The following is a 26129-nucleotide window of genomic DNA, read 5'->3' as shown; positions in this document are numbered from 1 at the left end:
TGAAAGTAGGCCAGAATGTCAGTCCATGTTGGAGCAGGTTTAGATACAGTCTAAAGTATAGATCTCAAAGTCTGTGCACAGAATTTAGCAAGGGCCTCGCACCTTCTGATGCATCAGGTAGGTGCACAATAGCATAGCCTAACCCTCTGTACTTTGGTCTATATTGATGCGGGACATAGACAGCCAGCTGATGACCAATCCATTAGTGCAATGGATGGCTGGAAGCATTTGTCTTTGCCTTTGCAATACCACAGAAGCAATGCATGGTCAATGTACAGCAATGACACACCTGTGTGAACAGCCAGGAGACCCCCCCCCCCCCATGTTATGTTACATAGTTACATAGTTAGTACGGTCGAAAAAAGACATATGTCCATCAAGTTCAACCAGGGAATTAAGGGGTAGGGGTGTGGCGCGATATTGGGGAAGGGATGAGATTTTATATTTCTTCATAAGCATTAATCTTATTTTGTCAATTAGGAACATTCAGCACCCACCCGCTATCAAGGCAGCTGCCTATCATGTCATGACCTACCTGCACAGGTGTGCTGGCTACTCAAATGATCCAATTAAGGAGGCCATTTAGTCAGCAGCAGCAGAAGTCCTGTGCCTGGACGCTCCAACAGCGGCCAGACACAAGCAGAAGCAGAAGCAGCAGAAGCAGCAGCAGCACCACCTTTTGTTTTTTGGCTGCAGCAGCAGCAAGGCCCACAGGGCTGGCTAGCTGGCTAGCCAGCAAGCAGGTAGCAATGAAAGTAGGAATCTTTCTTTTTAACCCTGTAAGGGGGTGGTGCACTGTACCCGAAGATACTGCCATATCGGGTCAATGCATAGGGCGACGGAAGCAAGCTTCGAAATCGGCCCCCGTTCTCAAAAATCCATTTAATATATGGTCCCCAGATAGGGGACGTATCAGATATTAAACTGATAAGAACAGATACTACACTTGATCTTAGCCAAAAGGCCGAGAAGCGATAACCGTGAAAGGGGCGGGCCCAACAAGGTGCCCTTCATGGGCACTATCACTGCTTGCTGTCAGGGAGGCTGCCAGACAATTTTCCATGCACACTCTGGGCTGGGGGGCAGTCAACCACCAGTACACACAGCAGAACCTAAACCCATACCATTATTGCTAAGCAGCAAGACAGGGGCCCATTGCACTCCCACGGGGCCTTTTTAAATGCAATCCATAACCCGGATTTGCCAGGAACCCTTCTTACTCCTCCTACTTGCATGTGACACTGGGCTTAGGATCTGCATAGGAAACACACACACAAGCACACACCTACCTTTGTTGCCTGCAGATGCCTCCTTGGCTGTCCCCAAACGGTATCAAACCAACACCCACGGGAAGCTGTAAGCATAGAGGACATGCCTGCACCCCATTGGACTTACCTGTGTGGGTTAAACCCGGGTTATTTGACAACCTATGGCGGTGATGGTTCTGCTCAGGCAGAGCAGTGCTGATGCTCCTCATAAAGCTGTCGCTGCTGTGAAGGTTCTAGGTGACATCACAAATCCCTATGGTTACATACACAACAAAGCTGGGTTGTTGTTGTTTACACTCTGCAAGGCCTGTGGAAGTGAGTGACATCATAGCACTGTAGTTCTGAGGGTTCTAGATGGATGCAACAATCTCCTGTTGCTTCTATGAAGGCCATAATAGACGACATCACCAAACAGCTCCATAGTCACATACACAGCAAAGGAGAGATGTTGTTTACACCTAGTGATGTCAGTGGTATTGAGTGACATCACAGCACAGTGCTAAGGCTCCTGGGCCTGGACACAGCAGCGGCTGCAATATCTCAACGGAGAATACGTTTATATATATATATGTGTGTGTGTGCGCGTATATATATATATATATATATATATATATATATATATATATTTCTCCGCCGAAATCACTTTTAAACCCATTTCCACCTTTTTTTCCCTTCTCTTCCTCTTACTTTTTTTTCACGTTTTTTTACGTTTTTCTCCTTTTCGCCTCTTTTCTGGGCGTATTATTCTTCTTTTTCTTCTTTTTTTTCGTCTAATGCATACCCCATCAGTGCAGCAATGCTTATTCAATGCCGCCAGCAGATGGAGACACTGGGGGATAATTTTCTAAGGATTTATACTGATTTTTCCTGTCTGAATTTGTCGCACAGAAAGTTGCAGGCCAAATATGTGTGACATTTCTGCGACTTTAGCTTCTAGAGCATTTTTACAACATTATACATAGGTGCTGAATACATAAAAAGCGACTGTTCAGCGACAGACAAGTCGCATCGGCTGAAAGTAGGCCAGAATGTCAGTCCATGTTGGAGCAGGTTTAGATACAGTCTAAAGTATAGATCTCAAAGTCTGTGCACAGAATTTAGCAAGGGCCTCGCACCTTCTGATGCATCAGGTAGGTGCACAATAGCATAGCCTAACCCTCTGTACTTTGGTCTATATTGATGCGGGACATAGACAGCCAGCTGATGACCAATCCATTAGTGCAATGGATGGCTGGAAGCATTTGTCTTTGCCTTTGCAATACCACAGAAGCAATGCATGGTCAATGTACAGCAATGACACACCTGTGTGAACAGCCAGGAGACCCCCCCCCCCCCATGTTATGTTACAAAGTTACATAGTTAGTACGGTCGAAAAAAGACATATGTCCATCAAGTTCAACCAGGGAATTAAGGGGTAGGGGTGTGGCGCGATATTGGGGAAGGGATGAGATTTTATATTTCTTCATAAGCATTAATCTTATTTTGTCAATTAGGAACATTCAGCACCCACCCGCTATCAAGGCAGCTGCCTATCATGTCATGCCCTACCTGCACAGGTGTGCTGGCTACTCAAATGATCCAATTAAGGAGGCCATTTAGTCAGCAGCAGCAGAAGTCCTGTGCCTGGACGCTCCAACAGCGGCCAGACACAAGCAGAAGCAGCAGAAGCAGCAGAAGCAGCAGCAGCACCACCTTTTGTTTTTTGGCTGCAGCAGCAGCAAGGCCCACAGGGCTGGCTAGCTGGCTAGCCAGCAAGCAGGTAGCAATGAAAGTAGGAATCTTTCTTTTTAACCCTGTAAGGGGGTGGTGCACTTTACCCGAAGATACTGCCATATCAGGTCAATGCATAGGGCGACGGAAGCAAGCTTCGAAATCGGCCCCCGTTCTCAAAAATCCATTTAATATATGGTCCCCAGATAGGGGACGTATCAGATATTAAACTGATAAGAACAGATACTACACTTGATCTTAGCCAAAAGGCCGAGAAGCGATAACCGTGAAAGGGGCGGGCCCAACAAGGTGCCCTTCATGGGCACTATCACTGCTTGCTGTCAGGGAGGCTGCCAGACAATTTTCCATGCACACTCTGGGCTGGGGGGCAGTCAACCACCAGTACACACAGCAGAACCTAAACCCATACCATTATTGCTAAGCAGCAAGACAGGGGCCCATTGCACTCCCACGGGGCCTTTTTAAATGCAATCCATAACCCGGATTTGCCAGGAACCCTTCTTACTCCTCCTACTTGCATGTGACACTGGGCTTAGGATCTGCATAGGAAACACACACACAAGCACACACCTACTTTTGTTGCCTGCAGATGCCTCCTTGGCTGTCCCCAAACGGTATCAAACCAACACCCACGGGAAGCTGTAAGCATAGAGGACATGCCTGCACCCCATTGGACTTACCTGTGTGGGTTAAACCCGGGTTATTTGACAACCTATGGCGGTGATGGTTCTGCTCAGGCAGAGCAGTGCTGATGCTCCTCATAAAGCTGTCGCTGCTGTGAAGGTTCTAGGTGACATCACAAATCCCTATGGTTACATACACAACAAAGCTGGGTTGTTGTTGTTTACACTCTGCAAGGCCTGTGGAAGTGAGTGACATCATAGCACTGTAGTTCTGAGGGTTCTAGATGGATGCAACAATCTCCTGTTGCTTCTATGAAGGCCATAATAGACGACATCACCAAACAGCTCCATAGTCACATACACAGCAAAGGAGAGATGTTGTTTACACCTAGTGATGTCAGTGGTATTGAGTGACATCACAGCACAGTGCTAAGGCTCCTGGGCCTGGACACAGCAGCGGCTGCAATATCTCAACGGAGAATACGTTTATATATATGTGTGTGTGTGCGCGTATATATATATATATATATATATATATATATATATATATTTCTCCGCCGAAATCACTTTTAAACCCATTTCCACCTTTTTTTCCCTTCTCTTCCTCTTACTTTTTTTTCACGTTTTTTTACGTTTTTCTCCTTTTCGCCTCTTTTCTGGGCGTATTATTCTTCTTTTTCTTCTTTTTTTTCGTCTAATGCATACCCCATCAGTGCAGCAATGCTTATTCAATACCGCCAGCAGATGGAGACACTGGGGGATAATTTTCTAAGGATTTATACTGATTTTTCCTGTCTGAATTTGTCGCACAGAAAGTTGCAGGCCAAATATGTGTGACATTTCTGCGACTTTAGCTTCTAGAGCATTTTTACAACATTATACATAGGTGCTGAATACATAAAAAGCGACTGTTCAGCGACAGACAAGTCGCATCGGCTGAAAGTAGGCCAGAATGTCAGTCAATGTTGGAGCAGGTTTAGATACAGTCTAAAGTATAGATCTCAAAGTCTGTGCACAGAATTTAGCAAGGGCCTCGCACCTTCTGATGCATCAGGTAGGTGCACAATAGCATAGCCTAACCCTCTGTACTTTGGTCTATATTGATGCGGGACATAGACAGCCAGCTGATGACCAATCCATTAGTGCAATGGATGGCTGGAAGCATTTGTCTTTGCCTTTGCAATACCACAGAAGCAATGCATGGTCAATGTACAGCAATGACACACCTGTGTGAACAGCCAGGAGACCCCCCCCCCCCCCCATGTTATGTTACATAGTTACATAGTTAGTACGGTCGAAAAAAGACATATGTCCATCAAGTTCAACCAGGGAATTAAGGGGTAGGGGTGTGGCGCGATATTGGGGAAGGGATGAGATTTTATATTTCTTCATAAGCATTAATCTTATTTTGTCAATTAGGAACATTCAGCACCCACCCGCTATCAAGGCAGCTGCCTATCATGTCATGCCCTACCTGCACAGGTGTGCTGGCTACTCAAATGATCCAATTAAGGAGGCCATTTAGTCAGCAGCAGCAGAAGTCCTGTGCCTGGACGCTCCAACAGCGGCCAGACACAAGCAGAAGCAGAAGCAGAAGCAGCAGAAGCAGCAGCAGCACCACCTTTTGTTTTTTGGCTGCAGCAGCAGCAAGGCCCACAGGGCTGGCTAGCTGGCTAGCCAGCAAGCAGGTAGCAATGAAAGTAGGAATCTTTCTTTTTAACCCTGTAAGGGGGTGGTGCACTGTACCCGAAGATACTGCCATATCGGGTCAATGCATAGGGCGACGGAAGCAAGCTTCGAAATCGGCCCCCGTTCTCAAAAATCCATTTAATATATGGTCCCCAGATAGGGGACGTATCAGATATTAAACTGATAAGAACAGATACTACACTTGATCTTAGCCAAAAGGCCGAGAAGCAATAACCGTGAAAGGGGCGGGCCCAACAAGGTGCCCTTCATGGGCACTATCACTGCTTGCTGTCAGGGAGGCTGCCAGACAATTTTCCATGCACACTCTGGGCTGGGGGGCAGTCAACCACCAGTACACACAGCAGAACCTAAACCCATACCATTATTGCTAAGCAGCAAGACAGGGGCCCATTGCACTCCCACGGGGCCTTTTTAAATGCAATCCATAACCCGGATTTGCCAGGAACCCTTCTTACTCCTCCTACTTGCATGTGACACTGGGCTTAGGATCTGCATAGGAAACACACACACAAGCACACACCTACCTTTGTTGCCTGCAGATGCCTCCTTGGCTGTCCCCAAACGGTATCAAACCAACACCCACGGGAAGCTGTAAGCATAGAGGACATGCCTGCACCCCATTGGACTTACCTGTGTGGGTTAAACCCGGGTTATTTGACAACCTATGGCGGTGATGGTTCTGCTCAGGCAGAGCAGTGCTGATGCTCCTCATAAAGCTGTCGCTGCTGTGAAGGTTCTAGGTGACATCACAAATCCCTATGGTTACATACACAACAAAGCTGGGTTGTTGTTGTTTACACTCTGCAAGGCCTGTGGAAGTGAGTGACATCATAGCACTGTAGTTCTGAGGGTTCTAGATGGATGCAACAATCTCCTGTTGCTTCTATGAAGGCCATAATAGACGACATCACCAAACAGCTCCATAGTCACATACACAGCAAAGGAGAGATGTTGTTTACACCTAGTGATGTCAGTGGTATTGAGTGACATCACAGCACAGTGCTAAGGCTCCTGGGCCTGGACACAGCAGCGGCTGCAATATCTCAACGGAGAATACGTTTATATATATGTGTGTGTGTGCGCGTATATATATATATATATATATATATATATATATATATATATATATTCTCCGCCGAAATCACTTTTAAACCCATTTCCACCTTTTTTTCCCTTCTCTTCCTCTTACTTTTTTTTCACGTTTTTTTACGTTTTTCTCCTTTTCGCCTATTTTCTGGGCGTATTATTCTTCTTTTTCTTCTTTTTTTTCGTCTAATGCATACCCCATCAGTGCAGCAATGCTTATTCAATACCGCCAGCAGATGGAGACACTGGGGGATAATTTTCTAAGGATTTATACTGATTTTTCCTGTCTGAATTTGTCGCACAGAAAGTTGCAGGCCAAATATGTGTGACATTTCTGCGACTTTAGCTTCTAGAGCATTTTTACAACATTATACATAGGTGCTGAATACATAAAAAGCGACTGTTCAGCGACAGACAAGTCGCATCGGCTGAAAGTAGGCCAGAATGTCAGTCCATGTTGGAGCAGGTTTAGATACAGTCTAAAGTATAGATCTCAAAGTCTGTGCACAGAATTTAGCAAGGGCCTCGCACCTTCTGATGCATCAGGTAGGTGCACAATAGCATAGCCTAACCCTCTGTACTTTGGTCTATATTGATGCGGGACATAGACAGCCAGCTGATGACCAATCCATTAGTGCAATGGATGGCTGGAAGCATTTGTCTTTGCCTTTGCAATACCACAGAAGCAATGCATGGTCAATGTACAGCAATGACACACCTGTGTGAACAGCCAGGAGCCCCCCCCCATGTTATGTTACATAGTTACATAGTTAGTACGGTCGAAAAAAGACATATGTCCATCAAGTTCAACCAGGGAATTAAGGGGTAGGGGTGTGGCGCGATATTGGGGAAGGGATGAGATTTTATATTTCTTCATAAGCATTAATCTTATTTTGTCAATTAGGAACATTCAGCACCCACCCGCTATCAAGGCAGCTGCCTATCATGTCATGCCCTACCTGCACAGGTGTGCTGGCTACTCAAATGATCCAATTAAGGAGGCCATTTAGTCAGCAGCAGCAGAAGTCCTGTGCCTGGACGCTCCAACAGCGGCCAGACACAAGCAGAAGCAGAAGCAGCAGAAGCAGCAGCAGCACCACCTTTTGTTTTTTGGCTGCAGCAGCAGCAAGGCCCACAGGGCTGGCTAGCTGGCTAGCCAGCAAGCAGGTAGCAATGAAAGTAGGAATCTTTCTTTTTAACCCTGTAAGGGGGTGGTGCACTGTACCCGAAGATACTGCCATATCGGTTCAATGCATAGGGCGACGGAAGCAAGCTTCGAAATCGGCCCCCGTTCTCAAAAATCCATTTAATATATGGTCCCCAGATAGGGGACGTATCAGATATTAAACTGATAAGAACAGATACTACACTTGATCTTAGCCAAAAGGCCGAGAAGCGATAACCGTGAAAGGGGCGGGCCCAACAAGGTGCCCTTCATGGGCACTATCACTGCTTGCTGTCAGGGAGGCTGCCAGACAATTTTCCATGCACACTCTGGGCTGGGGGGCAGTCAACCACCAGTACACACAGCAGAACCTAAACCCATACCATTATTGCTAAGCAGCAAGACAGGGGCCCATTGCACTCCCACGGGGCCTTTTTAAATGCAATCCATAACCCGGATTTGCCAGGAACCCTTCTTACTCCTCCTACTTGCATGTGACACTGGGCTTAGGATCTGCATAGGAAACACACACACAAGCACACACCTACCTTTGTTGCCTGCAGATGCCTCCTTGGCTGTCCCCAAACGGTATCAAACCAACACCCACGGGAAGCTGTAAGCATAGAGGACATGCCTGCACCCCATTGGACTTACCTGTGTGGGTTAAACCCGGGTTATTTGACAACCTATGGCGGTGATGGTTCTGCTCAGGCAGAGCAGTGCTGATGCTCCTCATAAAGCTGTCGCTGCTGTGAAGGTTCTAGGTGACATCACAAATCCCTATGGTTACATACACAACAAAGCTGGGTTGTTGTTGTTTACACTCTGCAAGGCCTGTGGAAGTGAGTGACATCATAGCACTGTAGTTCTGAGGGTTCTAGATGGATGCAACAATCTCCTGTTGCTTCTATGAAGGCCATAATAGACGACATCACCAAACAGCTCCATAGTCACATACACAGCAAAGGAGAGATGTTGTTTACACCTAGTGATGTCAGTGGTATTGAGTGACATCACAGCACAGTGCTAAGGCTCCTGGGCCTGGACACAGCAGCGGCTGCAATATCTCAACGGAGAATACGTTTATATATATGTGTGTGTGTGCGCGTATATATATATATATATATATATATATATATATATTTCTCCGCCGAAATCACTTTTAAACCCATTTCCACCTTTTTTTCCCTTCTCTTCCTCTTACTTTTTTTTCACGTTTTTTTACGTTTTTCTCCTTTTCGCCTCTTTTCTGGGCGTATTATTCTTCTTTTTCTTCTTTTTTTTCGTCTAATGCATACCCCATCAGTGCAGCAATGCTTATTCAATACCGCCAGCAGATGGAGACACTGGGGGATAATTTTCTAAGGATTTATACTGATTTTTCCTGTCTGAATTTGTCGCACAGAAAGTTGCAGGCCAAATATGTGTGACATTTCTGCGACTTTAGCTTCTAGAGCATTTTTACAACATTATACATAGGTGCTGAATACATAAAAAGCGACTGTTCAGCGACAGACAAGTCGCATCGGCTGAAAGTAGGCCAGAATGTCAGTCCATGTTGGAGCAGGTTTAGATACAGTCTAAAGTATAGATCTCAAAGTCTGTGCACAGAATTTAGCAAGGGCCTCGCACCTTCTGATGCATCAGGTAGGTGCACAATAGCATAGCCTAACCCTCTGTACTTTGGTCTATATTGATGCGGGACATAGACAGCCAGCTGATGACCAATCCATTAGTGCAATGGATGGCTGGAAGCATTTGTCTTTGCCTTTGCAATACCACAGAAGCAATGCATGGTCAATGTACAGCAATGACACACCTGTGTGAACAGCCAGGAGACCCCCCCCCCCCCATGTTATGTTACATAGTTACATAGTTAGTACGGTCGAAAAAAGACATATGTCCATCAAGTTCAACCAGGGAATTAAGGGGTAGGGGTGTGGCGCGATATTGGGGAAGGGATGAGATTTTATATTTCTTCATAAGCATTAATCTTATTTTGTCAATTAGGAACATTCAGCACCCACCCGCTATCAAGGCAGCTGCCTATCATGTCATGCCCTACCTGCACAGGTGTGCTGGCTACTCAAATGATCCAATTAAGGAGGCCATTTAGTCAGCAGCAGCAGAAGTCCTGTGCCTGGACGCTCCAACAGCGGCCAGACACAAGCAGAAGCAGCAGAAGCACCACCTTTTGTTTTTTGGCTGCAGCAGCAGCAAGGCCCACAGGGCTGGCTAGCTGGCTAGCCAGCAAGCAGGTAGCAATGAAAGTAGGAATCTTTCTTTTTAACCCTGTAAGGGGGTGGTGCACTGTACCCGAAGATACTGCCATATCGGGTCAATGCATAGGGCGACGGAAGCAAGCTTCGAAATCGGCCCCCGTTCTCAAAAATCCATTTAATATATGGTCCCCAGATAGGGGACGTATCAGATATTAAACTGATAAGAACAGATACTACACTTGATCTTAGCCAAAAGGCCGAGAAGCGATAACCGTGAAAGGGGCGGGCCCAACAAGGTGCCCTTCATGGGCACTATCACTGCTTGCTGTCAGGGAGGCTGCCAGACAATTTTCCATGCACACTCTGGGCTGGGGGGCAGTCAACCACCAGTACACACAGCAGAACCTAAACCCATACCATTATTGCTAAGCAGCAAGACAGGGGCCCATTGCACTCCCACGGGGCCTTTTTAAATGCAATCCATAACCCGGATTTGCCAGGAACCCTTCTTACTCCTCCTACTTGCATGTGACACTGGGCTTAGGATCTGCATAGGAAACACACACACAAGCACACACCTACCTTTGTTGCCTGCAGATGCCTCCTTGGCTGTCCCCAAACGGTATCAAACCAACACCCACGGGAAGCTGTAAGCATAGAGGACATGCCTGCACCCCATTGGACTTACCTGTGTGGGTTAAACCCGGGTTATTTGACAACCTATGGCGGTGATGGTTCTGCTCAGGCAGAGCAGTGCTGATGCTCCTCATAAAGCTGTCGCTGCTGTGAAGGTTCTAGGTGACATCACAAATCCCTATGGTTACATACACAACAAAGCTGGGTTGTTGTTGTTTACACTCTGCAAGGCCTGTGGAAGTGAGTGACATCACAGCACTGTAGTTCTGAGGGTTCTAGATGGATGCAACAATCTCCTGTTGCTTCTATGAAGGCCATAATAGACGACATCACCAAACAGCTCCATAGTCACATACACAGCAAAGGAGAGATGTTGTTTACACCTAGTGATGTCAGTGGTATTGAGTGACATCACAGCACAGTGCTAAGGCTCCTGGGCCTGGACACAGCAGCGGCTGCAATATCTCAACGGAGAATACGTTTATATATATATGTGTGTGTGTGCGCGTATATATATATATATATATATATATATATATATATATATATATATATTTCTCCGCCGAAATCACTTTTAAACCCATTTCCACCTTTTTTTCCCTTCTCTTCCTCTTACTTTTTTTTCACGTTTTTTTACGTTTTTCTCCTTTTCGCCTCTTTTCTGGGCGTATTATTCTTCTTTTTCTTCTTTTTTTTCGTCTAATGCATACCCCATCAGTGCAGCAATGCTTATTCAATACCGCCAGCAGATGGAGACACTGGGGGATAATTTTCTAAGGATTTATACTGATTTTTCCTGTCTGAATTTGTCGCACAGAAAGTTGCAGGCCAAATATGTGTGACATTTCTGCGACTTTAGCTTCTAGAGCATTTTTACAACATTATACATAGGTGCTGAATACATAAAAAGCGACTGTTCAGCGACAGACAAGTCGCATCGGCTGAAAGTAGGCCAGAATGTCAGTCCATGTTGGAGCAGGTTTAGATACAGTCTAAAGTATAGATCTCAAAGTCTGTGCACAGAATTTAGCAAGGGCCTCGCACCTTCTGATGCATCAGGTAGGTGCACAATAGCATAGCCTAACCCTCTGTACTTTGGTCTATATTGATGCGGGACATAGACAGCCAGCTGATGACCAATCCATTAGTGCAATGGATGGCTGGAAGCATTTGTCTTTGCCTTTGCAATACCACAGAAGCAATGCATGGTCAATGTACAGCAATGACACACCTGTGTGAACAGCCAGGAGACCCCCCCCCCCCCCCCATGTTATGTTACATAGTTACATAGTTAGTACGGTCGAAAAAAGACATATGTCCATCAAGTTCAACCAGGGAATTAAGGGGTAGGGGTGTGGCGCGATATTGGGGAAGGGATGAGATTTTATATTTCTTCATAAGCATTAATCTTATTTTGTCAATTAGGAACATTCAGCACCCACCCGCTATCAAGGCAGCTGCCTATCATGTCATGCCCTACCTGCACAGGTGTGCTGGCTACTCAAATGATCCAATTAAGGAGGCCATTTAGTCAGCAGCAGCAGAAGTCCTGTGCCTGGACGCTCCAACAGCGGCCAGACACAAGCAGAAGCAGAAGCAGCAGAAGCAGCAGCAGCACCACCTTTTGTTTTTTGGCTGCAGCAGCAGCAAGGCCCACAGGGCTGGCTAGCTGGCTAGCCAGCAAGCAGGTAGCAATGAAAGTAGGAATCTTTCTTTTTAACCCTGTAAGGGGGTGGTGCACTGTACCCGAAGATACTGCCATATCAGGTCAATGCATAGGGCGACGGAAGCAAGCTTCGAAATCGGCCCCCGTTCTCAAAAATCCATTTAATATATGGTCCCCAGTTAGGGGACGTATCAGATATTAAACTGATAAGAACAGATACTACACTTGATCTTAGCCAAAAGGCCGAGAAGCGATAACCGTGAAAGGGGCGGGCCCAACAAGGTGCCCTTCATGGGCACTATCACTGCTTGCTGTCAGGGAGGCTGCCAGACAATTTTCCATGCACACTCTGGGCTGGGGGGCAGTCAACCACCAGTACACACAGCAGAACCTAAACCCATACCATTATTGCTAAGCAGCAAGACAGGGGCCCATTGCACTCCCACGGGGCCTTTTTAAATGCAATCCATAACCCGGATTTGCCAGGAACCCTTCTTACTCCTCCTACTTGCATGTGACACTGGGCTTAGGATCTGCATAGGAAACACACACACAAGCACACACCTACCTTTGTTGCCTGCAGATGCCTCCTTGGCTGTCCCCAAACGGTATCAAACCAACACCCACGGGAAGCTGTAAGCATAGAGGACATGCCTGCACCCCATTGGACTTACCTGTGTGGGTTAAACCCGGGTTATTTGACAACCTATGGCGGTGATGGTTCTGCTCAGGCAGAGCAGTGCTGATGCTCCTCATAAAGCTGTCGCTGCTGTGAAGGTTCTAGGTGACATCACAAATCCCTATGGTTACATACACAACAAAGCTGGGTTGTTGTTGTTTACACTCTGCAAGGCCTGTGGAAGTGAGTGACATCATAGCACTGTAGTTCTGAGGGTTCTAGATGGATGCAACAATCTCCTGTTGCTTCTATGAAGGCCATAATAGACGACATCACCAAACAGCTCCATAGTCACATACACAGCAAAGGAGAGATGTTGTTTACACCTAGTGATGTCAGTGGTATTGAGTGACATCACAGCACAGTGCTAAGGCTCCTGGGCCTGGACACAGCAGCGGCTGCAATATCTCAACGGAGAATACGTTTATATATATATGTATGTGTGTGCGCGTATATATATATATATATATATATATATATATATATATATATATTTCTCCGCCGAAATCACTTTTAAACCCATTTCCACCTTTTTTTCCCTTCTCTTCCTCTTACTTTTTTTTCACGTTTTTTTACGTTTTTCTCCTTTTCGCCTCTTTTCTGGGCGTATTATTCTTCTTTTTCTTCTTTTTTTTCGTCTAATGCATACCCCATCAGTGCAGCAATGCTTATTCAATACCGCCAGCAGATGGAGACACTGGGGGATAATTTTCTAAGGATTTATACTGATTTTTCCTGTCTGAATTTGTCGCACAGAAAGTTGCAGGCCAAATATGTGTGACATTTCTGCGACTTTAGCTTCTAGAGCATTTTTACAACATTATACATAGGTGCTGAATACATAAAAAGCGACTGTTCAGCGACAGACAAGTCGCATCGGCTGAAAGTAGGCCAGAATGTCAGTCCATGTTGGAGCAGGTTTAGATACAGTCTAAAGTATAGATCTCAAAGTCTGTGCACAGAATTTAGCAAGGGCCTCGCACCTTCTGATGCATCAGGTAGGTGCACAATAGCATAGCCTAACCCTCTGTACTTTGGTCTATATTGATGCGGGACATAGACAGCCAGCTGATGACCAATCCATTAGTGCAATGGATGGCTAGAAGCATTTGTCTTTGCCTTTGCAATACCACAGAAGCAATGCATGGTCAATGTACAGCAATGACACACCTGTGTGAACAGCCAGGAGACCCCCCCCCCCCCCCCCATGTTATGTTACATAGTTACATAGTTAGTACGGTCGAAAAAAGACATATGTCCATCAAGTTCAACCAGGGAATTAAGGGGTAGGGGTGTGGCGCGATATTGGGGAAGGGATGAGATTTTATATTTCTTCATAAGCATTAATCTTATTTTGTCAATTAGGAACATTCAGCACCCACCCGCTATCAAGGCAGCTGCCTATCATGTCATGCCCTACCTGCACAGGTGTGCTGGCTACTCAAATGATCCAATTAAGGAGGCCATTTAGTCAGCAGCAGCAGAAGTCCTGTGCCTGGACGCTCCAACAGCGGCCAGACACAAGCAGAAGCAGAAGCAGCAGAAGCAGCAGCAGCACCACCTTTTGTTTTTTGGCTGCAGCAGCAGCAAGGCCCACAGGGCTGGCTAGCTGGCTAGCCAGCAAGCAGGTAGCAATGAAAGTAGGAATCTTTCTTTTTAACCCTGTAAGGGGGTGGTGCACTGTACCCGAAGATACTGCCATATCAGGTCAATGCATAGGGCGACGGAAGCAAGCTTCGAAATCGGCCCCCGTTCTCAAAAATCCATTTAATATATGGTCCCCAGTTAGGGGACGTATCAGATATTAAACTGATAAGAACAGATACTACACTTGATCTTAGCCAAAAGGCCGAGAAGCGATAACCGTGAAAGGGGCGGGCCCAACAAGGTGCCCTTCATGGGCACTATCACTGCTTGCTGTCAGGGAGGCTGCCAGACAATTTTCCATGCACACTCTGGGCTGGGGGGCAGTCAACCACCAGTACACACAGCAGAACCTAAACCCATACCATTATTGCTAAGCAGCAAGACAGGGGCCCATTGCACTCCCACGGGGCCTTTTTAAATGCAATCCATAACCCGGATTTGCCAGGAACCCTTCTTACTCCTCCTACTTGCATGTGACACTGGGCTTAGGATCTGCATAGGAAACACACACACAAGCACACACCTACCTTTGTTGCCTGCAGATGCCTCCTTGGCTGTCCCCAAACGGTATCAAACCAACACCCACGGGAAGCTGTAAGCATAGAGGACATGCCTGCACCCCATTGGACTTACCTGTGTGGGTTAAACCCGGGTTATTTGACAACCTATGGCGGTGATGGTTCTGCTCAGGCAGAGCAGTGCTGATGCTCCTCATAAAGCTGTCGCTGCTGTGAAGGTTCTAGGTGACATCACAAATCCCTATGGTTACATACACAACAAAGCTGGGTTGTTGTTGTTTACACTCTGCAAGGCCTGTGGAAGTGAGTGACATCATAGCACTGTAGTTCTGAGGGTTCTAGATGGATGCAACAATCTCCTGTTGCTTCTATGAAGGCCATAATAGACGACATCACCAAACAGCTCCATAGTCACATACACAGCAAAGGAGAGATGTTGTTTACACCTAGTGATGTCAGTGGTATTGAGTGACATCACAGCACAGTGCTAAGGCTCCTGGGCCTGGACACAGCAGCGGCTGCAATATCTCAACGGAGAATACGTTTATATATATATGTGTGTGTGTGCGCGTATATATATATATATATATATATATATATATATTTCTCCGCCGAAATCACTTTTAAACCCATTTCCACCTTTTTTTCCCTTCTCTTCCTCTTACTTTTTTTTCACGTTTTTTTACGTTTTTCTCCTTTTCGCCTCTTTTCTGGGCGTATTATTCTTCTTTTTCTTCTTTTTTTTCGTCTAATGCATACCCCATCAGTGCAGCAATGCTTATTCAATACCGCCAGCAGATGGAGACACTGGGGGATAATTTTCTAAGGATTTATACTGATTTTTCCTGTCTGAATTTGTCGCACAGAAAGTTGCAGGCCAAATATGTGTGACATTTCTGCGACTTTAGCTTCTAGAGCATTTTTACAACATTATACATAGGTGCTGAATACATAAAAAGCGACTGTTCAGCGACAGACAAGTCGCATCGGCTGAAAGTAGGCCAGAATGTCAGTCCATGTTGGAGCAGGTTTAGATACAGTCTAAAGTATAGATCTCAAAGTCTGTGCACAGAATTTAGCAAGGGCCTCGCACCTTCTGATGCATCAGGTAGGTGCACAATAGCATAGCCTAACCCTCTGTACTTTGGTCTATATTGATGCGGGACATAGACAGCCAGCTGATGACCAATCCATTAGTGCAATGGATGGCTGGAAGCATTTGTCTTTGCCTTTGCAATACCACAGAAGCAATGCATGGTCAATGTACAGCAATGACACACCTGTGTGAACAGCCAGGAGACCCCCCCCCCCCATGTTATGTTACATAGTTACATAGTTAGTACGGTCGAAAAAAGACATATGTCCATCAAGTTCAACCAGGGAATTAAGGGGTAGGGGTGTGGCGCGATATTGGGGAAGGGATGAGATTTTATATTTCTTCATAAGCATTAATCTTATTTTGTCAATTAGGAACATTCAGCACCCACCCGCTATCAAGGCAGCTGCCTATCATGTCATGCCCTACCTGCACAGGTGTGCTGGCTACTCAAATGATCCAATTAAGGAGGCCATTTAGTCAGCAGCAGCAGAAGTCCTGTGCCTGGACGCTCCAACAGCGGCCAGACACAAGCAGAAGCAGAAGCAGCAGAAGCAGCAGCAGCACCACCTTTTGTTTTTTGGCTGCAGCAGCAGCAAGGCCCACAGGGCTGGCTAGCTGGCTAGCCAGCAAGCAGGTAGCAATGAAAGTAGGAATCTTTCTTTTTAACCCTGTAAGGGGGTGGTGCACTGTACCCGAAGATACTGCCATATCAGGTCAATGCATAGGGCGACGGAAGCAAGCTTCGAAATCGGCCCCCGTTCTCAAAAATCCATTTAATATATGGTCCCCAGATAGGGGACGTATCAGATATTAAACTGATAAGAACAGATACTACACTTGATCTTAGCCAAAAGGCCGAGAAGCGATAACCGTGAAAGGGGCGGGCCCAACAAGGTGCCCTTCATGGGCACTATCACTGCTTGCTGTCAGGGAGGCTGCCAGACAATTTTCCATGCACACTCTGGGCTGGGGGGCAGTCAACCACCAGTACACACAGCAGAACCTAAACCCATACCATTATTGCTAAGCAGCAAGACAGGGGCCCATTGCACTCCCACGGGGCCTTTTTAAATGCAATCCATAACCCGGATTTGCCAGGAACCCTTCTTACTCCTCCTACTTGCATGTGACACTGGGCTTAGGATCTGCATAGGAAACACACACACAAGCACACACCTACCTTTGTTGCCTGCAGATGCCTCCTTGGCTGTCCCCAAACGGTATCAAACCAACACCCACGGGAAGCTGTAAGCATAGAGGACATGCCTGCACCCCATTGGACTTACCTGTGTGGGTTAAACCCGGGTTATTTGACAACCTATGGCGGTGATGGTTCTGCTCAGGCAGAGCAGTGCTGATGCTCCTCATAAAGCTGTCGCTGCTGTGAAGGTTCTAGGTGACATCACAAATCCCTATGGTTACATACACAACAAAGCTGGGTTGTTGTTGTTTACACTCTGCAAGGCCTGTGGAAGTGAGTGACATCATAGCACTGTAGTTCTGAGGGTTCTAGATGGATGCAACAATCTCCTGTTGCTTCTATGAAGGCCATAATAGACGACATCACCAAACAGCTCCATAGTCACATACACAGCAAAGGAGAGATGTTGTTTACACCTAGTGATGTCAGTGGTATTGAGTGACATCACAGCACAGTGCTAAGGCTCCTGGGCCTGGACACAGCAGCGGCTGCAATATCTCAACGGAGAATACGTTTATATATATATGTATGTGTGTGCGCGTATATATATATATATATATATATATATATATATATATATATTTCTCCGCCGAAATCACTTTTAAACCCATTTCCACCTTTTTTTCCCTTCTCTTCCTCTTACTTTTTTTTCACGTTTTTTTACGTTTTTCTCCTTTTCGCCTCTTTTCTGGGCGTATTATTCTTCTTTTTCTTCTTTTTTTTCGTCTAATGCATACCCCATCAGTGCAGCAATGCTTATTCAATACCGCCAGCAGATGGAGACACTGGGGGATAATTTTCTAAGGATTTATACTGATTTTTCCTGTCTGAATTTGTCGCACAGAAAGTTGCAGGCCAAATATGTGTGACATTTCTGCGACTTTAGCTTCTAGAGCATTTTTACAACATTATACATAGGTGCTGAATACATAAAAAGCGACTGTTCAGCGACAGACAAGTCGCATCGGCTGAAAGTAGGCCAGAATGTCAGTCCATGTTGGAGCAGGTTTAGATACAGTCTAAAGTATAGATCTCAAAGTCTGTGCACAGAATTTAGCAAGGGCCTCGCACCTTCTGATGCATCAGGTAGGTGCACAATAGCATAGCCTAACCCTCTGTACTTTGGTCTATATTGATGCGGGACATAGACAGCCAGCTGATGACCAATCCATTAGTGCAATGGATGGCTAGAAGCATTTGTCTTTGCCTTTGCAATACCACAGAAGCAATGCATGGTCAATGTACAGCAATGACACACCTGTGTGAACAGCCAGGAGACCCCCCCCCCCCCCCCCATGTTATGTTACATAGTTACATAGTTAGTACGGTCGAAAAAAGACATATGTCCATCAAGTTCAACCAGGGAATTAAGGGGTAGGGGTGTGGCGCGATATTGGGGAAGGGATGAGATTTTATATTTCTTCATAAGCATTAATCTTATTTTGTCAATTAGGAACATTCAGCACCCACCCGCTATCAAGGCAGCTGCCTATCATGTCATGCCCTACCTGCACAGGTGTGCTGGCTACTCAAATGATCCAATTAAGGAGGCCATTTAGTCAGCAGCAGCAGAAGTCCTGTGCCTGGACGCTCCAACAGCGGCCAGACACAAGCAGAAGCAGAAGCAGCAGAAGCAGCAGCAGCACCACCTTTTGTTTTTTGGCTGCAGCAGCAGCAAGGCCCACAGGGCTGGCTAGCTGGCTAGCCAGCAAGCAGGTAGCAATGAAAGTAGGAATCTTTCTTTTTAACCCTGTAAGGGGGTGGTGCACTGTACCCGAAGATACTGCCATATCAGGTCAATGCATAGGGCGACGGAAGCAAGCTTCGAAATCGGCCCCCGTTCTCAAAAATCCATTTAATATATGGTCCCCAGTTAGGGGACGTATCAGATATTAAACTGATAAGAACAGATACTACACTTGATCTTAGCCAAAAGGCCGAGAAGCGATAACCGTGAAAGGGGCGGGCCCAACAAGGTGCCCTTCATGGGCACTATCACTGCTTGCTGTCAGGGAGGCTGCCAGACAATTTTCCATGCACACTCTGGGCTGGGGGGCAGTCAACCACCAGTACACACAGCAGAACCTAAACCCATACCATTATTGCTAAGCAGCAAGACAGGGGCCCATTGCACTCCCACGGGGCCTTTTTAAATGCAATCCATAACCCGGATTTGCCAGGAACCCTTCTTACTCCTCCTACTTGCATGTGACACTGGGCTTAGGATCTGCATAGGAAACACACACACAAGCACACACCTACCTTTGTTGCCTGCAGATGCCTCCTTGGCTGTCCCCAAACGGTATCAAACCAACACCCACGGGAAGCTGTAAGCATAGAGGACATGCCTGCACCCCATTGGACTTACCTGTGTGGGTTAAACCCGGGTTATTTGACAACCTATGGCGGTGATGGTTCTGCTCAGGCAGAGCAGTGCTGATGCTCCTCATAAAGCTGTCGCTGCTGTGAAGGTTCTAGGTGACATCACAAATCCCTATGGTTACATACACAACAAAGCTGGGTTGTTGTTGTTTACACTCTGCAAGGCCTGTGGAAGTGAGTGACATCATAGCACTGTAGTTCTGAGGGTTCTAGATGGATGCAACAATCTCCTGTTGCTTCTATGAAGGCCATAATAGACGACATCACCAAACAGCTCCATAGTCACATACACAGCAAAGGAGAGATGTTGTTTACACCTAGTGATGTCAGTGGTATTGAGTGACATCACAGCACAGTGCTAAGGCTCCTGGGCCTGGACACAGCAGCGGCTGCAATATCTCAACGGAGAATACGTTTATATATATATGTGTGTGTGTGCGCGTATATATATATATATATATATATATATATATATATATATATATATTTCTCCGCCGAAATCACTTTTAAACCCATTTCCACCTTTTTTTCCCTTCTCTTCCTCTTACTTTTTTTTCACGTTTTTTTACGTTTTTCTCCTTTTCGCCTCTTTTCTGGGCGTATTATTCTTCTTTTTCTTCTTTTTTTTCGTCTAATGCATACCCCATCAGTGCAGCAATGCTTATTCAATACCGCCAGCAGATGGAGACACTGGGGGATAATTTTCTAAGGATTTATACTGATTTTTCCTGTCTGAATTTGTCGCACAGAAAGTTGCAGGCCAAATATGTGTGACATTTCTGCGACTTTAGCTTCTAGAGCATTTTTACAACATTATACATAGGTGCTGAATACATAAAAAGCGACTGTTCAGCGACAGACAAGTCGCATCGGCTGAAAGTAGGCCAGAATGTCAGTCCATGTTGGAGCAGGTTTAGATACAGTCTAAAGTATAGATCTCAAAGTCTGTGCACAGAATTTAGCAAGGGCCTCGCACCTTCTGATGCATCAGGTAGGTGCACAATAGCATAGCCTAACCCTCTGTACTTTGGTCTATATTGATGCGGGACATAGACAGCCAGCTGATGACCAATCCATTAGTGCAATGGATGGCTGGAAGCATTTGTCTTTGCCTTTGCAATACCACAGAAGCAATGCATGGTCAATGTACAGCAATGACACACCTGTGTGAACAGCCAGGAGACCCCCCCCCCCCCATGTTATGTTACATAGTTACATAGTTAGTACGGTCGAAAAAAGACATATGTCCATCAAGTTCAACCAGGGAATTAAGGGGTAGGGGTGTGGCGCGATATTGGGGAAGGGATGAGATTTTATATTTCTTCATAAGCATTAATCTTATTTTGTCAATTAGGAACATTCAGCACCCACCCGCTATCAAGGCAGCTGCCTATCATGTCATGCCCTACCTGCACAGGTGTGCTGGCTACTCAAATGATCCAATTAAGGAGGCCATTTAGTCAGCAGCAGCAGAAGTCCTGTGCCTGGACGCTCCAACAGCGGCCAGACACAAGCAGAAGCAGAAGCAGCAGAAGCAGCAGCAGCACCACCTTTTGTTTTTTGGCTGCAGCAGCAGCAAGGCCCACAGGGCTGGCTAGCTGGCTAGCCAGCAAGCAGGTAGCAATGAAAGTAGGAATCTTTCTTTTTAACCCTGTAAGGGGGTGGTGCACTGTACCCGAAGATACTGCCATATCAGGTCAATGCATAGGGCGACGGAAGCAAGCTTCGAAATCGGCCCCCGTTCTCAAAAATCCATTTAATATATGGTCCCCAGATAGGGGACGTATCAGATATTAAACTGATAAGAACAGATACTACACTTGATCTTAGCCAAAAGGCCGAGAAGCGATAACCGTGAAAGGGGCGGGCCCAACAAGGTGCCCTTCATGGGCACTATCACTGCTTGCTGTCAGGGAGGCTGCCAGACAATTTTCCATGCACACTCTGGGCTGGGGGGCAGTCAACCACCAGTACACACAGCAGAACCTAAACCCATACCATTATTGCTAAGCAGCAAGACAGGGGCCCATTGCACTCCCACGGGGCCTTTTTAAATGCAATCCATAACCCGGATTTGCCAGGAACCCTTCTTACTCCTCCTACTTGCATGTGACACTGGGCTTAGGATCTGCATAGGAAACACACACACAAGCACACACCTACCTTTGTTGCCTGCAGATGCCTCCTTGGCTGTCCCCAAACGGTATCAAACCAACACCCACGGGAAGCTGTAAGCATAGAGGACATGCCTGCACCCCATTGGACTTACCTGTGTGGGTTAAACCCGGGTTATTTGACAACCTATGGCGGTGATGGTTCTGCTCAGGCAGAGCAGTGCTGATGCTCCTCATAAAGCTGTCGCTGCTGTGAAGGTTCTAGGTGACATCACAAATCCCTATGGTTACATACACAACAAAGCTGGGTTGTTGTTGTTTACACTCTGCAAGGCCTGTGGAAGTGAGTGACATCATAGCACTGTAGTTCTGAGGGTTCTAGATGGATGCAACAATCTCCTGTTGCTTCTATGAAGGCCATAATAGACGACATCACCAAACAGCTCCATAGTCACATACACAGCAAAGGAGAGATGTTGTTTACACCTAGTGATGTCAGTGGTATTGAGTGACATCACAGCACAGTGCTAAGGCTCCTGGGCCTGGACACAGCAGCGGCTGCAATATCTCAACGGAGAATACGTTTATATATATGTGTGTGTGTGCGCGTATATATATATATATATATATATATATATATATATATATATATATTTCTCCGCCGAAATCACTTTTAAACCCATTTCCACCTCTTTTTCCCTTCTCTTCCTCTTACTTTTTTTTCACGTTTTTTTACGTTTTTCTCCTTTTCGCCTATTTTCTGGGCGTATTATTCTTCTTTTTCTTCTTTTTTTTCGTCTAATGCATACCCCATCAGTGCAGCAATGCTTATTCAATACCGCCAGCAGATGGAGACACTGGGGGATAATTTTCTAAGGATTTATACTGATTTTTCCTGTCTGAATTTGTCGCACAGAAAGTTGCAGGCCAAATATGTGTGACATTTCTGCGACTTTAGCTTCTAGAGCATTTTTACAACATTATACATAGGTGCTGAATACATAAAAAGCGACTGTTCAGCGACAGACAAGTCGCATCGGCTGAAAGTAGGCCAGAATGTCAGTCCATGTTGGAGCAGGTTTAGATACAGTCTAAAGTATAGATCTCAAAGTCTGTGCACAGAATTTAGCAAGGGCCTCGCACCTTCTGATGCATCAGGTAGGTGCACAATAGCATAGCCTAACCCTCTGTACTTTGGTCTATATTGATGCGGGACATAGACAGCCAGCTGATGACCAATCCATTAGTGCAATGGATGGCTGGAAGCATTTGTCTTTGCCTTTGCAATACCACAGAAGCAATGCATGGTCAATGTACAGCAATGACACACCTGTGTGAACAGCCAGGAGACCCCCCCCCCCCCCCCATGTTATGTTACATAGTTACATAGTTAGTACGGTCGAAAAAAGACATATGTCCATCAAGTTCAACCAGGGAATTAAGGGGTAGGGGTGTGGCGCGATATTGGGGAAGGGATGAGATTTTATATTTCTTCATAAGCATTAATCTTATTTTGTCAATTAGGAACATTCAGCACCCACCCGCTATCAAGGCAGCTGCCTATCATGTCATGCCCTACCTGCACAGGTGTGCTGGCTACTCAAATGATCCAATTAAGGAGGCCATTTAGTCAGCAGCAGCAGAAGTCCTGTGCCTGGACGCTCCAACAGCGGCCAGACACAAGCAGAAGCAGAAGCAGCAGAAGCAGCAGCAGCACCACCTTTTGTTTTTTGGCTGCAGCAGCAGCAAGGCCCACAGGGCTGGCTAGCTGGCTAGCCAGCAAGCAGGTAGCAATGAAAGTAGGAATCTTTCTTTTTAACCCTGTAAGGGGGTGGTGTACTGTACCCGAAGATACTGCCATATCGGGTCAATGCATAGGGCGACGGAAGCAAGCTTCGAAATCGGCCCCCGTTCTCAAAAATCCATTTAATATATGGTCCCCAGATAGGGGACGTATCAGATATTAAACTGATAAGAACAGATACTACACTTGATCTTAGCCAAAAGGCCTAGAAGCGATAACCGTGAAAGGGGCGGGCCCAACAAGGTGCCCTTCATGGGCACTATCACTGCTTGCTGTCAGGGAGGCTGCCAGACAATTTTCCATGCACACTCTGGGCTGGGGGGCAGTCAACCACCAGTACACACAGCAGAACCTAAACCCATACCATTATTGCTAAGCAGCAAGACAGGGGCCCATTGCACTCCCACGGGGCCTTTTTAAATGCAATCCATAACCCGGATTTGCCAGGAACCCTTCTTACTCCTCCTACTTGCATGTGACACTGGGCTTAGGATCTGCATAGGAAACACACACACAAGCACACACCTACCTTTGTTGCCTGCAGATGCCTCCTTGGCTGTCCCCAAACGGTATCAAACCAACACCCACGGGAAGCTGTAAGCATAGAGGACATGCCTGCACCCCATTGGACTTACCTGTGTGGGTTAAACCCGGGTTATTTGACAACCTATGGCGGTGATGGTTCTGCTCAGGCAGAGCAGTGCTGATGCTCCTCATAAAGCTGTCGCTGCTGTGAAGGTTCTAGGTGACATCACAAATCCCTATGGTTACATACACAACAAAGCTGGGTTGTTGTTGTTTACACTCTGCAAGGCCTGTGGAAGTGAGTGACATCATAGCACTGTAGTTCTGAGGGTTCTAGATGGATGCAACAATCTCCTGTTGCTTCTATGAAGGCCATAATAGACGACATCACCAAACAGCTCCATAGTCACATACACAGCAAAGGAGAGATGTTGTTTACACCTAGTGATGTCAGTGGTATTGAGTGACATCACAGCACAGTGCTAAGGCTCCTGGGCCTGGACACAGCAGCGGCTGCAATATCTCAACGGAGAATACGTTTATATATATGTGTGTGTGTGCGCGTATATATATATATATATATATATATATATATATATATATATATATATTTCTCCGCCGAAATCACTTTTAAACCCATTTCCACCTTTTTTTCCCTTCTCTTCCTCTTGCTTTTTTTTCACGTTTTTTTACGTTTTTCTCCTTTTCGCCTCTTTTCTGGGCGTATTATTCTTCTTTTTCTTCTTTTTTTTCGTCTAATGCATACCCCATCAGTGCAGCAATGCTTATTCAATACCGCCAGCAGATGGAGACACTGGGGGATAATTTTCTAAGGATTTATACTGATTTTTCCTGTCTGAATTTGTCGCACAGAAAGTTGCAGGCCAAATATGTGTGACATTTCTGCGACTTTAGCTTCTAGAGCATTTTTACAACATTATACATAGGTGCTGAATACATAAAAAGCGACTGTTCAGCGACAGACAAGTCGCATCGGCTGAAAGTAGGCCAGAATGTCAGTCCATGTTGGAGCAGGTTTAGATACAGTCTAAAGTATAGATCTCAAAGTCTGTGCACAGAATTTAGCAAGGGCCTCGCACCTTCTGATGCATCAGGTAGGTGCACAATAGCATAGCCTAACCCTCTGTACTTTGGTCTATATTGATGCGGGACATAGACAGCCAGCTGATGACCAATCCATTAGTGCAATGGATGGTTGGAAGCATTTGTCTTTGCCTTTGCAATACCACAGAAGCAATGCATGGTCAATGTACAGCAATGACACACCTGTGTGAACAGCCAGGAGACCCCCCCCCCCCCCCATGTTATGTTACATAGTTACATAGTTAGTACGGTCGAAAAAAGACATATGTCCATCAAGTTCAACCAGGGAATTAAGGGGTAGGGGTGTGGCGCGATATTGGGGAAGGGATGAGATTTTATATTTCTTCATAAGCATTAATCTTATTTTGTCAATTAGGAACATTCAGCACCCACCCGCTATCAAGGCAGCTGCCTATCATGTCATGCCCTACCTGCACAGGTGTGCTGGCTACTCAAATGATCCAATTAAGGAGGCCATTTAGTCAGCAGCAGCAGAAGTCCTGTGCCGGGACGCTCCAACAGCGGCCAGACACAAGCAGAAGCAGAAGCAGCAGAAGCAGCAGCAGCACCACCTTTTGTTTTTTGGCTGCAGCAGCAGCAAGGCCCACAGGGCTGGCTAGCTGGCTAGCCAGCAAGCAGGTAGCAATGAAAGTAGGAATCTTTCTTTTTAACCCTGTAAGGGGGTGGTGCACTGTACCCGAAGATACTGCCATATCGGGTCAATGCATAGGGCGACGGAAGCAAGCTTCGAAATCGGCCCCCGTTCTCAAAAATCCATTTAATATATGGTCCCCAGATAGGGGACGTATCAGATATTAAACTGATAAGAACAGATACTACACTTGATCTTAGCCAAAAGGCCGAGAAGCGATAACCGTGAAAGGGGCGGGCCCAACAAGGTGCCCTTCATGGGAACTATCACTGCTTGCTGTCAGGGAGGCTGCCAGAC

At 46.1% G+C, this 26129-nt stretch overlaps 12 non-coding genes across 12 annotated transcripts; all 12 read right to left on the bottom strand.

Moving 5' to 3' along the window:
* Positions 1–785: 785 nt before the first annotated feature.
* Positions 786–976, bottom strand: LOC130349343 (U2 spliceosomal RNA). Its single transcript, XR_008886694.1, has one exon. It is a non-coding gene; the product is annotated as a U2 spliceosomal RNA (small nuclear RNA).
* A 2093-nt stretch (positions 977–3069) lies between these two features.
* Positions 3070–3260, bottom strand: LOC130349258 (U2 spliceosomal RNA). The gene has a single exon (XR_008886649.1). It is a non-coding gene; the product is annotated as a U2 spliceosomal RNA (small nuclear RNA).
* Positions 3261–5352: 2092 nt separating this feature from the next.
* On the bottom strand, positions 5353–5543 carry LOC130349222 (U2 spliceosomal RNA). Its single transcript, XR_008886616.1, has one exon. It is a non-coding gene; the product is annotated as a U2 spliceosomal RNA (small nuclear RNA).
* Positions 5544–7627: 2084 nt separating this feature from the next.
* LOC130349257 (U2 spliceosomal RNA) lies at positions 7628–7818 on the bottom strand. The gene has a single exon (XR_008886648.1). It is a non-coding gene; the product is annotated as a U2 spliceosomal RNA (small nuclear RNA).
* A 2065-nt stretch (positions 7819–9883) lies between these two features.
* Positions 9884–10074, bottom strand: LOC130349342 (U2 spliceosomal RNA). The gene has a single exon (XR_008886693.1). It is a non-coding gene; the product is annotated as a U2 spliceosomal RNA (small nuclear RNA).
* Positions 10075–12171: 2097 nt separating this feature from the next.
* LOC130349245 (U2 spliceosomal RNA) lies at positions 12172–12362 on the bottom strand. The gene has a single exon (XR_008886637.1). It is a non-coding gene; the product is annotated as a U2 spliceosomal RNA (small nuclear RNA).
* Positions 12363–14456: 2094 nt separating this feature from the next.
* Positions 14457–14647, bottom strand: LOC130349243 (U2 spliceosomal RNA). The gene has a single exon (XR_008886635.1). It is a non-coding gene; the product is annotated as a U2 spliceosomal RNA (small nuclear RNA).
* A 2079-nt stretch (positions 14648–16726) lies between these two features.
* LOC130349235 (U2 spliceosomal RNA) lies at positions 16727–16917 on the bottom strand. The gene has a single exon (XR_008886628.1). It is a non-coding gene; the product is annotated as a U2 spliceosomal RNA (small nuclear RNA).
* Positions 16918–19009: 2092 nt separating this feature from the next.
* Positions 19010–19200, bottom strand: LOC130349242 (U2 spliceosomal RNA). The gene has a single exon (XR_008886634.1). It is a non-coding gene; the product is annotated as a U2 spliceosomal RNA (small nuclear RNA).
* Positions 19201–21292: 2092 nt separating this feature from the next.
* On the bottom strand, positions 21293–21483 carry LOC130349234 (U2 spliceosomal RNA). Its single transcript, XR_008886627.1, has one exon. It is a non-coding gene; the product is annotated as a U2 spliceosomal RNA (small nuclear RNA).
* Positions 21484–23576: 2093 nt separating this feature from the next.
* Positions 23577–23767, bottom strand: LOC130349260 (U2 spliceosomal RNA). Its single transcript, XR_008886650.1, has one exon. It is a non-coding gene; the product is annotated as a U2 spliceosomal RNA (small nuclear RNA).
* Positions 23768–25861: 2094 nt separating this feature from the next.
* On the bottom strand, positions 25862–26052 carry LOC130349341 (U2 spliceosomal RNA). Its single transcript, XR_008886692.1, has one exon. It is a non-coding gene; the product is annotated as a U2 spliceosomal RNA (small nuclear RNA).
* Between the last annotated feature and the right edge of the window lie 77 nt (positions 26053–26129).

Source organism: Hyla sarda, unplaced genomic scaffold (assembly GCF_029499605.1).
Source record: "Hyla sarda isolate aHylSar1 unplaced genomic scaffold, aHylSar1.hap1 scaffold_91, whole genome shotgun sequence".
Classification (NCBI taxonomy): Eukaryota; Metazoa; Chordata; class Amphibia; order Anura; family Hylidae; genus Hyla; species Hyla sarda.
The sequence above is the reverse complement of the archived record's forward strand: the minus strand, read 5'-3'. Positions and strand labels throughout refer to the sequence as shown.